The sequence below is a fragment of the Grammomys surdaster genome, unplaced genomic scaffold (assembly GCF_004785775.1).
Source record: "Grammomys surdaster isolate TR1022 unplaced genomic scaffold, NIH_TR_1.0 126906, whole genome shotgun sequence".
Lineage (NCBI taxonomy): Eukaryota > Metazoa > Chordata > Mammalia > Rodentia > Muridae > Grammomys > Grammomys surdaster.
The window spans coordinates 185,289-197,726 of NW_021621692.1; the positions used below are offsets into that span (position 1 = coordinate 185,289).

General features: G+C 46.8%; 1 protein-coding gene across 1 annotated transcript in view; it reads left to right on the forward strand.

The window, feature by feature from the left end:
* The first annotated feature begins 5,172 nt into the window (after positions 1 to 5,172).
* Positions 5,173 to 12,438, forward strand: part of Helz (helicase with zinc finger) — a 121,546-nt gene continuing 114,280 nt past the window's right edge. Inside the window, exon 1 of the mRNA XM_028761283.1 lies at positions 5,173 to 5,183. The gene's annotated coding sequence lies outside the window, so the exon portion shown is untranslated. The remainder of the gene's footprint in view (positions 5,184 to 12,438) is intronic.

Below are 12,438 nucleotides of genomic sequence, written 5' to 3' on the forward strand. Positions count from 1 at the left end.
CACACACACACACACATACCACACATACACACACACACACACACACATACCACACATACACACACACACACACACACCACACATGGCATAAACTTATACAAATACATATACATACATATAAATAAAAATAAACATTTAAAAAAAAAGCCCTGTGAAAAATCGTATGTGTTTGTGTTGTACATGTACATACATGCACGTGTGTATGTGTGGGGATTAGTGCACTTGTGTGTGCACATACAAATGCCAGAGGAGTACATCAGTGTCTTCCTCTATCCCTCTCCACCTTACTTTTTGACACAGGGTCGCACACCAAACCTGCAACTCACTATTGAGCTAGGCGGGCTCCAAGGGCCCGCCTGTCTCTGCTCCTAAGTGCTGAGGCTATAGGCGTGCATGTCCATGCCTTGCTTTTACGTGGCTTCTAGACCTTCACATTCAAATCCTCTTGCTTCCAGACCAAGCTCTCCAAATGACCCCTGAGCCAGCTCCCCATCCTACAATATTCATTACTAACTATACTCTAGGAAACACTGAAGGTCAAAGGTACAAGAAATACTTATTTTCTACAACATTGCTTTCACTTTCAAACGTATTTCAGTCATACTCAACTCTACTCTTTTGGGGGAGGGGTTTAAGACAGGGTTTCTCTGTGTAGCCCTGGCTGTCCTGAAACTCACTATGTAGACCAAGCTAGCCTCGAACTACTCAAAGATCCATCTGCCTCTGCCTCCCAAATGCTTGGATTAAAGGCGTGAGCCACCACTGCCCGGCAAAAGTTTAACTCTTAACTCATTACCTAGTCAAAAAATTGCAAACAAGGTTTGGTATGTAGCTAGGTGGTAGAGGATTTGTCTCACGTGTGTGGCACTGGGTTTGGTTCCCAATACTGAAAAAAAAAAAAAAAACAAATTCTACTGAAGCTACATCTCAATTTTAGGAAGTCATTTCATTTATGATTGACCATGGTCCTGAGGATGCCACCCAGGCAGGGCCTTGTACACGCTAGACAAGTATTCTACCACTGACCTACAGCACTGATCTACCTTGATGTAATATTTACATTTTGTTTTTGTTTTTGTTTTTTCGAGACAGGGCTTCTCTGTGTATCCCTGGCTGTCCTGGAACTCACTCTGTAGACCAGGCTAGCCTCGAACTCTCGAACCCAGAAATCCGCCTGCCCCTGCCTCCCAAGTGCTGGGATTAAAGGAGTGCGCCACCACCGCCCGGCTAATATTTACATTTTACAAGATTTATTTATTATTTTTATTTTATTTGTATGGATACTTTGCCTGCCTGTATGTAAGTGTGTCACATACATGCCCAGTGCTCATGGAGGGCAGATAGAAGAGGGGTCAGATGCTTTTAACTTAAGTTAAAAGCAGTTGTAACTTGCAATGTGGTGGCTTGGAATCGAACCCACTCCTCTGGAAAAGCAGTAGGTGCTACAATTACTAAGCCTTTTCTCCAGCTGTCCCCCATTTTCATTAATTTTCTATTTTTAAAAATTTGTGCCGGGTGGTGGTGGCGCACGCCTTTAATCTCAGCACTTGGGAGGCAGAGGCAGGCGGATTTCTGAGTTCAAGGCCAGCCTGGTCTACAGAGTGAGTTCCAGGACAGCCAGGACTACACAGAGAAACCCTGTCTCAAAAATAAAACCAGAAAAAAAAATTTGTGCCGAGCAGTGGTGGCACACACCTTTAATCCTAGCACTTGGGAGGCAGGCCAGCCTTGTCTACAGAGTGAGTTCTAGGACAGCCGGGGCTACACAGAGAAACCCTGTCTCGAAAAACTAAAAAAAAAAAAAAAATTGTGTTGCTTAAAATACCTTCATCACAGTGCCTTCAGGGCATTTCCTTTTTCTTTCTTTCTTTTCTTTTTTTTTTTTTTTTGGTGTGTGCTGAGGATAGTCTCACTATGTAGTCCTGGCTGTTCCTGAGATTTACTATGCAGAGTAGATTGGCCTTGAACTCACAGACATCAGCCTGCCTCTGCTAGTGTTGGGTTAAAGGTGTGTGTTACAATGCCTGGCTTGTAGGGCTTTTTTGAAGCTTAATGGTTAATGTGGGAGGACCCACTACATGGTGGGAAGTACCATTTCTGGGCAGGAAGGTGGTCCTGGATTGTATAAGTAAGCAGGGTGAGCAAGCCATAAGCAGCATTCCTCCAAGACTTCTCCTTCAGTCACTCCCCTGCTTGAGTTCCTGTCTCACTTTCTCTGGATTGACTCAAGATATACATAAGGTAAAGAAACCCTTTCCTCTCCAAGTTGCTTTTGGTCATAGTGTTGTATCACAGCACCAGAGAGCAAACTAGGACCCAGATATTTTCTATTTACCCCTTTAAAATTCTTATTTTCTGGCTGAGCTGCATCATTGTCTGAGAATGTACTCTATTTGAATCGTTTGAAACTTGTTGGGACTTGTTCTATCTGTAGCATTTCAAAGACATTCCGTGTGTATTTGAGAACTTGTGAGTTGCAGTGGAGGGTGCTCTGTTCTATATATGTCCAGTTGGCTAAAGTGTGTCTGTCCATACCATAAGTGCATACTTCTTTCTTACTAATTTTGTCCTAATAGTTAAGGATGAAGATAACTTCTATTCCAGATGAAATCTACTGCAGATTTTTCAGTATCTTCTTGAAGTTCCATACTCTTTTCGTTGATGTATTTGCGGTTATCTGTATAAGTACAAGGAAACTTGGAAAATTGTTATATGTTAGTTAATTGAGTATATTATCATCCTTATGGTTTTGCATTGTTTTGTTTTGTTTTTTTGTTTTCTTTTTGTTTTTTTTGTTTTCCAAATATTCAAATTATATACACACCCTGACATCCATGGAGATCAGAGGACATGTTTGTAAAGGTGGGTCCTGGGGAGAACGTACACGGCTGGGCAGCAGTGCGCCATCTTGGAGTTCTGACAATCTCCTCCTCTTCCTCCTCCTCCTCTTCTTCCTCCTCTTCCTCCTCCTCCTCTTCCTTTTCCTCCTCCTCTTCTTCCTCCTCCTCCTCTTCCTCCTCCTCCTCTTCCTCCTCCTCTTCTTCCTCCTCCTCCTCTTCCTCCTCCTCCTCTTCCTCCTCCTCCTCTTCCTCTTCCTCTTCCTCCTTCCTCCTCCTCTTCCTCCTCCTCCTCTTCCTCTTCTTCCTCCTCTTCCTCTTCTTCCTCCTCTTCCTCCTCTTCCTCCTCCTCCTCTTCTCCTACATATTTTTGTCATTTTTTTTTGTTTTTGTTTTTCGAGACAGGGTTTCTCTGTATAGCCCTGGCTGTCCTGGAACTCACTCTGTAGACCAGGATGGCCTCGAACTCAGAAATCCGCCTGCCTCTGCCTCCCAAGTGCTGGGATTAAAGGCGTGCGCCACCACCGCCCGGCTTGCCATCTTGTCTCCTTACCGTCTTGCGCTAATAAAAGTTTGTCAGCAAATATCTGCAAAGCATCTCTGGGGGTGGGTCAGATGATAAATTGATAAGACAGTTCCTAGTAATGGTAGTGATGGTAGTTGAGTGGCCTGTTTCATGTAAGGGGATGGCAAAGGTCCTTCTGGAGGAGTGACGTGAACAGAGAGACCTGGATGATGAGCTGATGATGGACAGGTGGAGGGAAATATTTTTTTCAGGGGAAGACCTTGGGGTGATGTAGGGAAAGGACTTATCTTGGAGGGAGGGAGGACAATCTCATATTGTACTTGTAGGCCATGGCTGGGAACTCAGGCCCATCTCAATTGTGACTAGAAGACTTAAGGGGAGTCACATGGCCTGATTTGTATTTCACAAATGTGAAATATGAATGTTTATCTGAGTTGGTCAGAGATAGACATCAGAATGTAAAGGCAGGCCCAGAGCAGGGAGTTAGGAGGTTCTCTTAGTATAGGTAACAGGTGGCATCTGGGATAAGAACCTGCCAGAACACACTAGAGGCAGAGACATAAATGGAGCCTGTCTTTGGGCCAATGCTTTTCTAAAGCAAAGAAAGACTACCTACCAAAGAGGCAGCTTGGCAGGCATAGCCCGCCTGCTTCGGTTGATTACTTACTTACAAGGAAGCTCAGATCACCCACTTGAAGTTGCCAATCATTACATTAGTGCATCCTAGTGGCCAAAGAAACGCAGGAACTGGAGGAGGAGCAACTAGGGTACCCTGGAAACAGGATGTGAGAGCCTTCCTTAGCAGGGAGAGCAAAGGGACCAGGAGGGGAGACCTTGACCACTCTAGAGGTGTCCGGAGCTCTTGGCTCCAGTCTCCAACCCAACTGGAGCTTCTTAGAGGCTCTGAAAAGCTTCTCAGAGTGACTCGGGAGGTTCCTCCCTAGCATGCCTCTTCCTAGTCCGCTGGAGTGACTCACCTGCTCCCTCCCTCAAGAGTGACCCCGGGGCCAATCCCTTAATGAGTCCACACCTCACCGGTCTCTTCAGGCTAAGACAATAGAATGGTGGAGCTTTGGGCTCCCTACGGGCAGAGGTTGTCAGCAATCACCCGGCTAGACCCAGACACCACTGGTGGGATCCAGAGGTGCCTATAAAAGGCAGATCTGACTCTCCCCTTGCACCGAAAAGAGAGTGTTTAGGTGATAATGCCTATTTGTTGCTCACAGTATCTCTGAATTTACAGAACCATTTAGCAGCATTTTGTTCGCAAGCTTTGGTGTGTTGGAGATTTATTTATTTATTTATTTATTTACTGGGGATTAAGCCCTAGCTAAAGCTAAACAGGATCTACCCGGAAGTCTTGGAGCATTTTCTTTTGGACACAAATCTTGCTCCGGGAAGGCCAGCATCTAGAGGTCCTCAAACTCAGCAATGCTGACACTGGAGGAAGAGAATGTACAGGGTGGGGGTGGGGAGTTAATGAACAGACCTACATTTCTGGCGGGGCGAGGGCTGCAAGCTGGTACTTCAGGGAGCAAAGGGGTTGGTCACCTGAGCTAGGTGTCGCTGGCCTGAAGCAAACGGGAGGGGCGGGGAAAGCGCGGGGCTTGTCTTGCAACCAGAAAGCAGATGCCCGCGGGATGCTCGCAAAGGTCCGTTGCCGGCGCAAGGTCGCCTCCTACTTCCTGCGTCCTGGTCGCCTCCAAGTCACCCTGGACATCCCCCTCCTCTCTCAGCCCGGAGCCAGCGTGGCGCCCGCCCTCTACCTAGTCCTGCCGCCTGGGGTCGCCGCCTTGTGGGAACAGGACAGTTGGAACGTGGTAGGCACTGCCCCGCAACCCGCCCTGGGGACCCCCTCCCAGCCCAGGCGCGCATCCACGCCCCACCCGGACTCAGCAACTGGGTTCCCCTGAGTTACCTGGGGAAGTCGCAGTCCACAATTTGGACTCTAACCCGGCTGAATCCTGCGGAGCCCAAAGCCACATTCCTAGGGGAGGGGTCCTCCGACTTAGATGGTCGCGGATCACGTTACCCGCCGAGAGGAGGGGACCGCGCGAGGCTGAGTAAACTGGGGGTAAAAGTTGCATTTCGCTTAACCTTTCCAGACCCCAGTTACGCTTAGCGGGCTGGTTGACTCCGCCTTTCACTGAGTTCTTGGGATCCTAGGGCCCTAGAGTGGCTTCTAAGGATATCGACACTCCCCGCGCGCGGGTGCGACTTGCGTGGCGGATGCCCCGGGGCGGGAAGCGGGAGCGTTAGCAAGGACCTGGAGCTGGGGGACCGCTCGCAGGCGTGCGCATGCATGCGCTCATGCATCCCTGCATACATCTATGCATCCGCTAGCCGGCTAGCACACCACCCGCGTCCGGGACACTCCGCGTTGATTGAATGCAGGAGTAGGTTATCTGGCTGCTAGGGCAGGATCGCGGTGGGGCAGAGAGCAGTTCGCGTAGGGGATACGGGAGATAGGGGTGTGGAGGGGAGAGAGAGCACCCCAAAGGCACAGTTGGAAAACTGGGTGTGTGAGTGGGGGTGTTCCTTCAGAAGTCCCGTTGGCGCAGAAGGGGGCCGGGCTGGCCTCTGGGGCCAACTTTCCGGAGGGAGGTGCGGCTGGAGGGGGCGGCGCCGCCGGCGGGAGGCGGGAGTCGGGGGCCGAGGGGGGGGAGTCACTTTAAAGGCTCTTTCTTACCCATAATGCTTTGTGGGGACGTTGACAAGTGGATCCAAGATGGCGTAGAAAGTAATGACAGGTAAGTCCTGACTTCCCCGTTCTCCGCTGCCCGGGTCGCTTCTGGAGCCTCCAGAGCCATCCAGGGAGAGGCCTGGACTCTCCTCGGGTGCTCCGGGTCCGGGACAGCGCGGCCCCAGGGACAGCCGGGGGTCCCGACGGCTGGCGGCAGGGCCTGGGGAGCGGGGCTCTCTCAGAGGCGAGGCCCGGACGCTGAAGCTGTTTACTGCTTCTTCCCCTCCTCAATCTCCTTTTCCCTCCGCTGGGGGGCTGAGGCGCCAGGGACCCAGGCGGTGGCCCCGGGGTCCTTGCACACGCCCGAGGTTCGGGGGGACCCGGGAGCCCGCGCGAGGCTGCTCCGGCACGGGCCGACCCGGGGTCCCCGCACGCCCCGCGCCCCAGGGTCGCGGCTTAGGGTGGGGAGCGGGCGGCCTCCCACGCCGCGCGCGGTGCAGCCCTCCGGGTTAGCATTTCCATCCAGGGTGGGGCGGCGACCCCAGGGAAGGGGTCAGCACGAAAAGTGGGTCAGGGGGTGCCCCTCCCCAGCGGAGGGCTCTGCCCAAGATTCACTGTGGTCCCCTCTCCTCGCCCCCTCCTGGGACATGTGTGGCCCGTGAGCACATCTACAAAAACAAATGCACTATCTCTTCCTGGAGGTGTCTCAAAAGGCCTCTTTCTTTGCTTTTCTCTTCCTTTTTTCCCCTCAAGGGCTCGGACACACAGTCCTAACTAGGAACTGTGATTTCTCTCCCCCAAACGAGTTGAGTCTTCTGTCCCCTGGTCTTTGCCGAGGGTCCTCTCAGACAGGGCTGGAAGCCAGAGTCTTTAGATTCCTTTTGGGTTGGGAACCTTGTAAGTTTTTTGTTGAACTTCGAAATTGGCATTCTTTCTCCCTTGCAAAGTTACACTTTTTAGGCAAGCCATTAATATAATCAAAGTGTAACTTCAGAGATAGTGGATTCCGGGAGCAGCCGGGGGAAGAGGGAGACTTTATCTGGCCTAATTTGTTCTTGATTTTGATTTTGCTGTTTGTTTACTCATATGAATAACTTTTTTCCCCTCCTTTATTTTTCCTCCCTCTTTTTATTTTTGAAAGCAAGACTCATCAGTGCAGAACAGATGAGTTTATTATGTTTAAGGTTGAAGACTTTTCTAATCTGTTGCTGAAAGAAAATATTTTTGCCGGGTGGTGGTGGCGCACACCTTTAATCCCAGCACTTGGGAGGCAGAAGCAGGCAGATTTCTGAGTTCCAGGCCAGCCTGGTCTACAGAGTGAGTTCCAGGACAGCCAGGGCTACACAGAGAAACCCTGTCTCGAAAAACAAAAAACAAACAAAATATTTTCAATTTTAGGTAAAGAAGCAAGTTTTTTTCCCATCCAAAGCTTCATACTGAACCTTTAAAAAATAACTTTTTCCACTTGATGTCTCCATGTTCTTTTACTAAAGGGCTATAAAATGTTTGTTACTGGTAACAACTCCAACTGGTGTTGTATAGCCATATTCTACTTTCCTGTTTGCCCCAGGAACTGGATGAAATAATTGATCAGCTGGTGAGATGTGCAAGGTGAGACTGAAGTTCAAAACTCCGTCCTGTTTCCCTTCTTTCTTGTAACCAACTCAAGGGTTAGGCTGAAGCTCCTCACCAAATAGATCAGTCAGCCAACTGGGATATGGGCAAGGCTAGATTTAGGGAAGACATACCCTCCTTTTTAGTGGCTCCAACTTGTCCATACATAGTGAAGCTTATCTAGAGACAAATGTTTGTGGCTATCCTTGATCAGTGTCTTTTCCAGGAGTAATTATAGTTTGCCTCTTCACATTTCCTTGTGTAACTTTAATTGGATGGTCTGGATTTGATCTGTTTTCATGTCCATTGCTTGCTCCACACTGAGTAGAAGACATTGAGTGGATGAAATCTGCATGGATTCCTGGATGGAATGCTTATGAAGGGTGTCATTTGGTAATAATACTTCTTCTTCTTTTTTTTTTTTTTGGTTTTTCGAGACAGGGTTTCTCTGTATAGCCCTGGCTGTCCTGGAACTCACTCTGTAGACCAGGCTGGCTTCGAACTCAGAAATCTGCCTGCCTCTGCCTCCCAAGTGCTGGGACTAAAGGCGTGCGCCACCACCGCCCGGCGGGAATAATACTTCTCAGCCAGCAATCCCTTCTATTTTTATTTTTCTTTTTGTTTTGTGGTGCTGGTGTGTATGACACCTACTGGCCTCACACATCCTAGGCAAGTGGAGAACCACTGAGCCAGATCCTCAGCCTCTTCTGTTTTCTTCATAGTCAGTGAGTGTCTGATAGTACTTTGGAATAAGAATGTGTTCAGTTCTGTGTTGCTTCGGGGATATGAGTACTCTGTCGTCACTTCTGATCATTTCCGGTGTGTAAATTCATATTATTGTCATGTAATACTTTGAATTTGTGTGTGTGTGTGTGTGTGTGTGTGTGTGATTGAGAGAGAGAGAGAGAGAGAGAGAGAGACAGAGAGAGAGACAGACAGACAGAGGGAAAGGGTATCACAATTGTAGCTTTGGCTGGCTAAATGCTGAATGCTGGGATTAAAGTAATACCTGGTGTAATACCTTGGATTTAAAGGACATTTGTATGTTAGTGAACAGTTTGTACTGTGCAAGAGGGAGAGAGAAGCTTGTTATAGTTTCAACCGTTTTCTCAATTTAACGACACCTTACTATGGTCACTTTAGAGAAATATAAGTAATTATGGTCAGTTGGTTTATTGTAGATTTATTTAACCCCTACCCCACCCCACCCCGAACACACACATTTGGGCGTTTAGATCTTGAAATCCTCACCAGCTTTTTGTATCTAGTACATCTTTTTCAGAATAAGCTGTGTTCACCAGCCCCTCAAGCTTGAAGCATACAGTTATCACTTTGCTGGTAACATGCAATAAAGGAGGTGGGGACTTGGGAGAGGGAGGTGGACAGAGATCCAGAGTCTTCTAGAGCACTTCTGCTTGACTTGAAACTCAGCACTATTTTAATTTTAATTTTTGGCAGAGCAAATACAGAGTTTTAAATTTGTTTTCAGCTTGTGGATGGAGGCATGTTCTTGTCTCAGACATCCCAGTTTGCACTCTCCTCTTGCTTTGTTCGAAACAAATCGGTAGTTCTAGGAGCCATGGATCTTTTTTTTTTTTGCCCCAGAAACGTTCACTTTAAAAGTTGAGTACTGCCGGGCCGTGGTGGTGCACGCCTTTAGGCCCAGCGAGGCAGAGGCAGGCGGATTTCTGAGTTCCAGGCCAGCCTGGTCTACAGAGTGAGTTCCAGGACAGCCAGTGCTATACAGAGAAACTCTGTCTTGGAAAAAAAAAAAAAAAAAAAAAGTTGAGTACTTACAGAGTAGGTGATCCTGTGAGGCTCCTGTTCCTCAGCCTGAATTGTGTTGAGACATTTTTCTCACAGTTTCCACACATGCAGAAAATGTTACTGTTCTCTTCAAAGCGAAGCTGCTGGTTGGCCACCAAGCAGCTTGTAACATGAAGTATTCTAAAATGTGAAATACCATAGTGTCGAAGGTTACAGTAGAGTAGAAGAGTGTCATTGAGCTGAGTGAAGACATGGCTTTCTTAGCTGTCTTTGGCTGATAAGCTTGGGATCTATTTTTAGGTAAGGTTGTATTATGGAGGAGTCAGTGGATACAGTCTGTTCGCTCTCTGTTACCTTTGCCATTGTTAGTAAGAAATGTCATCTTCAGATAGCTTTAATAAATTCACTCATCACTGTCTTTAAAGTCTGCGTATATATCCAGACTGTCCAGTTTTCAGTGGCTTGGGGAACAATGCTAACTAAAGAACAGATGAAGCCATTCCTGCGTGTGGAGGGTCTTGTGAAAGTCTAAAGTCTGCTGCACATTCGCTGGAGAGCTGGCTCAGTGGGTAAAAGCTCATGCAGAGGACTTGGGTTCATGTCCCAGCATCTACATGGTCACTTAGAATTATCTGTTCCAGGGGATCCAACACCCTTTTCTGACCTCTGGGCACTAGGCATGTATGTGACACACAGACATACATACACACATAACATAAAATAAAAAAGTCTAGAAAAAAATTTGTTAAGTGCAGGGTTTTCATGAAAAGCTGCAGCTAGTGCCCAGGGATCCTCAGGGAAGTTGACTGAATCCTGTGTTCTCTGTTTAGGTAGGCTTGACATTAACACTGAATGCAAACCAGCCTGTAATTGTCTGTCACTCAAGTCTAAGTGCAGGCCCAGTGCAAGAAATATAAGATTCTCAGTGTTGTTTATTTTTATAAACGTAGGTAAACATACTTGCAAGTGTAATTGGATTGCTAAGTCGTATTTTGAAATGTTTTCTAGAAGACATGTGTAATGTGGAGAGAGTGGCCACATCAGCTTACTGGTCCCTTCAGTGCGTGACTGCGTCAGGATGGCTTCTGGAGCCTGAGCTCAAAGCAGCACAACAGACTGCTCTTGCCACTGCAGGGTTGGCTGAGATAAGAGTTGAAAATCCAGAATGATAATCAGTATTCTTTTTAAGACTACCATTGGTATAACATGAAGACTACTTTCATATATGTTACATTCATGTTGTATGATATATACATACATATGATATATACATACCTATGTGTAAATACTTGTGTTATATTCATGTTAAGTATTTCTTATGCTTTCAGTTACCTGAAAGAAATTGAAAGTTTCCAATTTAAATCAAAAGTCTTGTTCACAGTTGTAAACATACTGGATTCATTTCCAGTTCAGGAAGTCTGGTAAGACAGAAAGTTGTCTTGCTTTTTTATAAAAAACCTGATCTCTCTCTCACTCTCTTCCTCTCTCTCTTTCTCTCTCTCTCTCTCTCTCACACACACACACACACACCACACACACACACACACCACATATATATCTAATTAAAAGTTTTAGTGTGTGTGTGTGCATGTGCAGAGGTCAAAGGACAACTTTGTGGAGTTGGCTCTTTACTTCCACCTTTCTGAGGGATCTGCAGACTCACCTCAGGTTGGCAGGCTTGTGCAGTGAGTACCGTTCCCCACTGAGCTCTCTCTCCTGTCCTCATCCTCTCTTACCCCGACCCTACTCTGCAGTGTGGATGACTGAGGTCATCTCCAGGTCGTACTTTCGGTTGTCTTGTCCCGTCTGGCTTGGCCCTTTCACTTATCACTCTGCTCTGTGGAAATACACCTTATGGTGGACGCGCTCTTGTAAACACAGCCTGTCAGGTGTATTTATAAATAATACAGTTTAAAAAACCATCCGTGCATATGGTAAGTTAAGTTGAGCAATGTGTGTGTGTCTGTGTGTGTATTTATATATGGTTTGAAATAAAAAAGGGGCTGGAGAACCAGATGGCTCAATGGTTAAGAGCATTTGTTTTTCTTGTACCTGAGTTTGGTACCCAGCACCCACATTGAGTGGCTTATATAGCTGCCTGTAACTCCAGCTCTTCTGGCTTCTGTGGGTAACTGCATACGTGTGGCATTTACACAGACAATTTATATGTGTCATTTCGTTTTTGGAAGGCCTCTGATCCTAAAGTGTAAGGCAACAGTAGAAATGGAGGGAGAAGTTCAGCAGGCATGGCCGTTGAAATAGACATTGGGTCCCTGTTGTGCTCTGTGGTGACGAGAAGCATTAGTAAGAAGCTACTGTCGAATTGTAGATTATTAGTCTACATTTAGTCTTATGGTCAGGCTGGGGAAAGTTTTGATTTGTTGATCTTTTATTTTCTGTTTTGTTATTTTATTTATTGTGTTTGTTTTGAGACAGTGTTTCTCTGTGTAGCTCTGGCTGTCCTGGAACTCACTCTGTAGACCAGGCTGGCCTTGAACTCACAGAGAACTGCCTGCCTCTGCTTCTGCTGGGGGGGGGTCTAAGGTATATGTCACCACTGCTTGGCTAAACTTCGCTCTTTTATCTCTGATTACTTTTGCTTTCTCATTTTCTTTTTCTTCTTTATTTTTGAGACAGAATTTCATGTAATCCAGGCTGGATTTGAACTGTAGCTGAAGGAAACCTTGAACTTTTTTTTTCCTGGCTATCCTCAAACTTGCTTTATAGACCAAGCTGGACTTGAACTCACAGAAAACTGCCTGCCTTCTTGAGGCTAGAATTACAGGCATGTGCTACCACTGCCCAGAGAACAGTTTTGTTTGTTTCTTTCTTTCTTTTTTTTTTTTTTTAAATACACGTTTTTTTTAGACTTACTTTATGTATTTGAATCTTTTATCTGTATGTGTAATACATGCGTGTCTGATGCTCTTGGAGACAGAAGAGGTCTCTGGATCCTCTAGAGTTGGAGTTACAGATGGTGTGAGCCACCATGTGTGTATCGGGAACCCCCA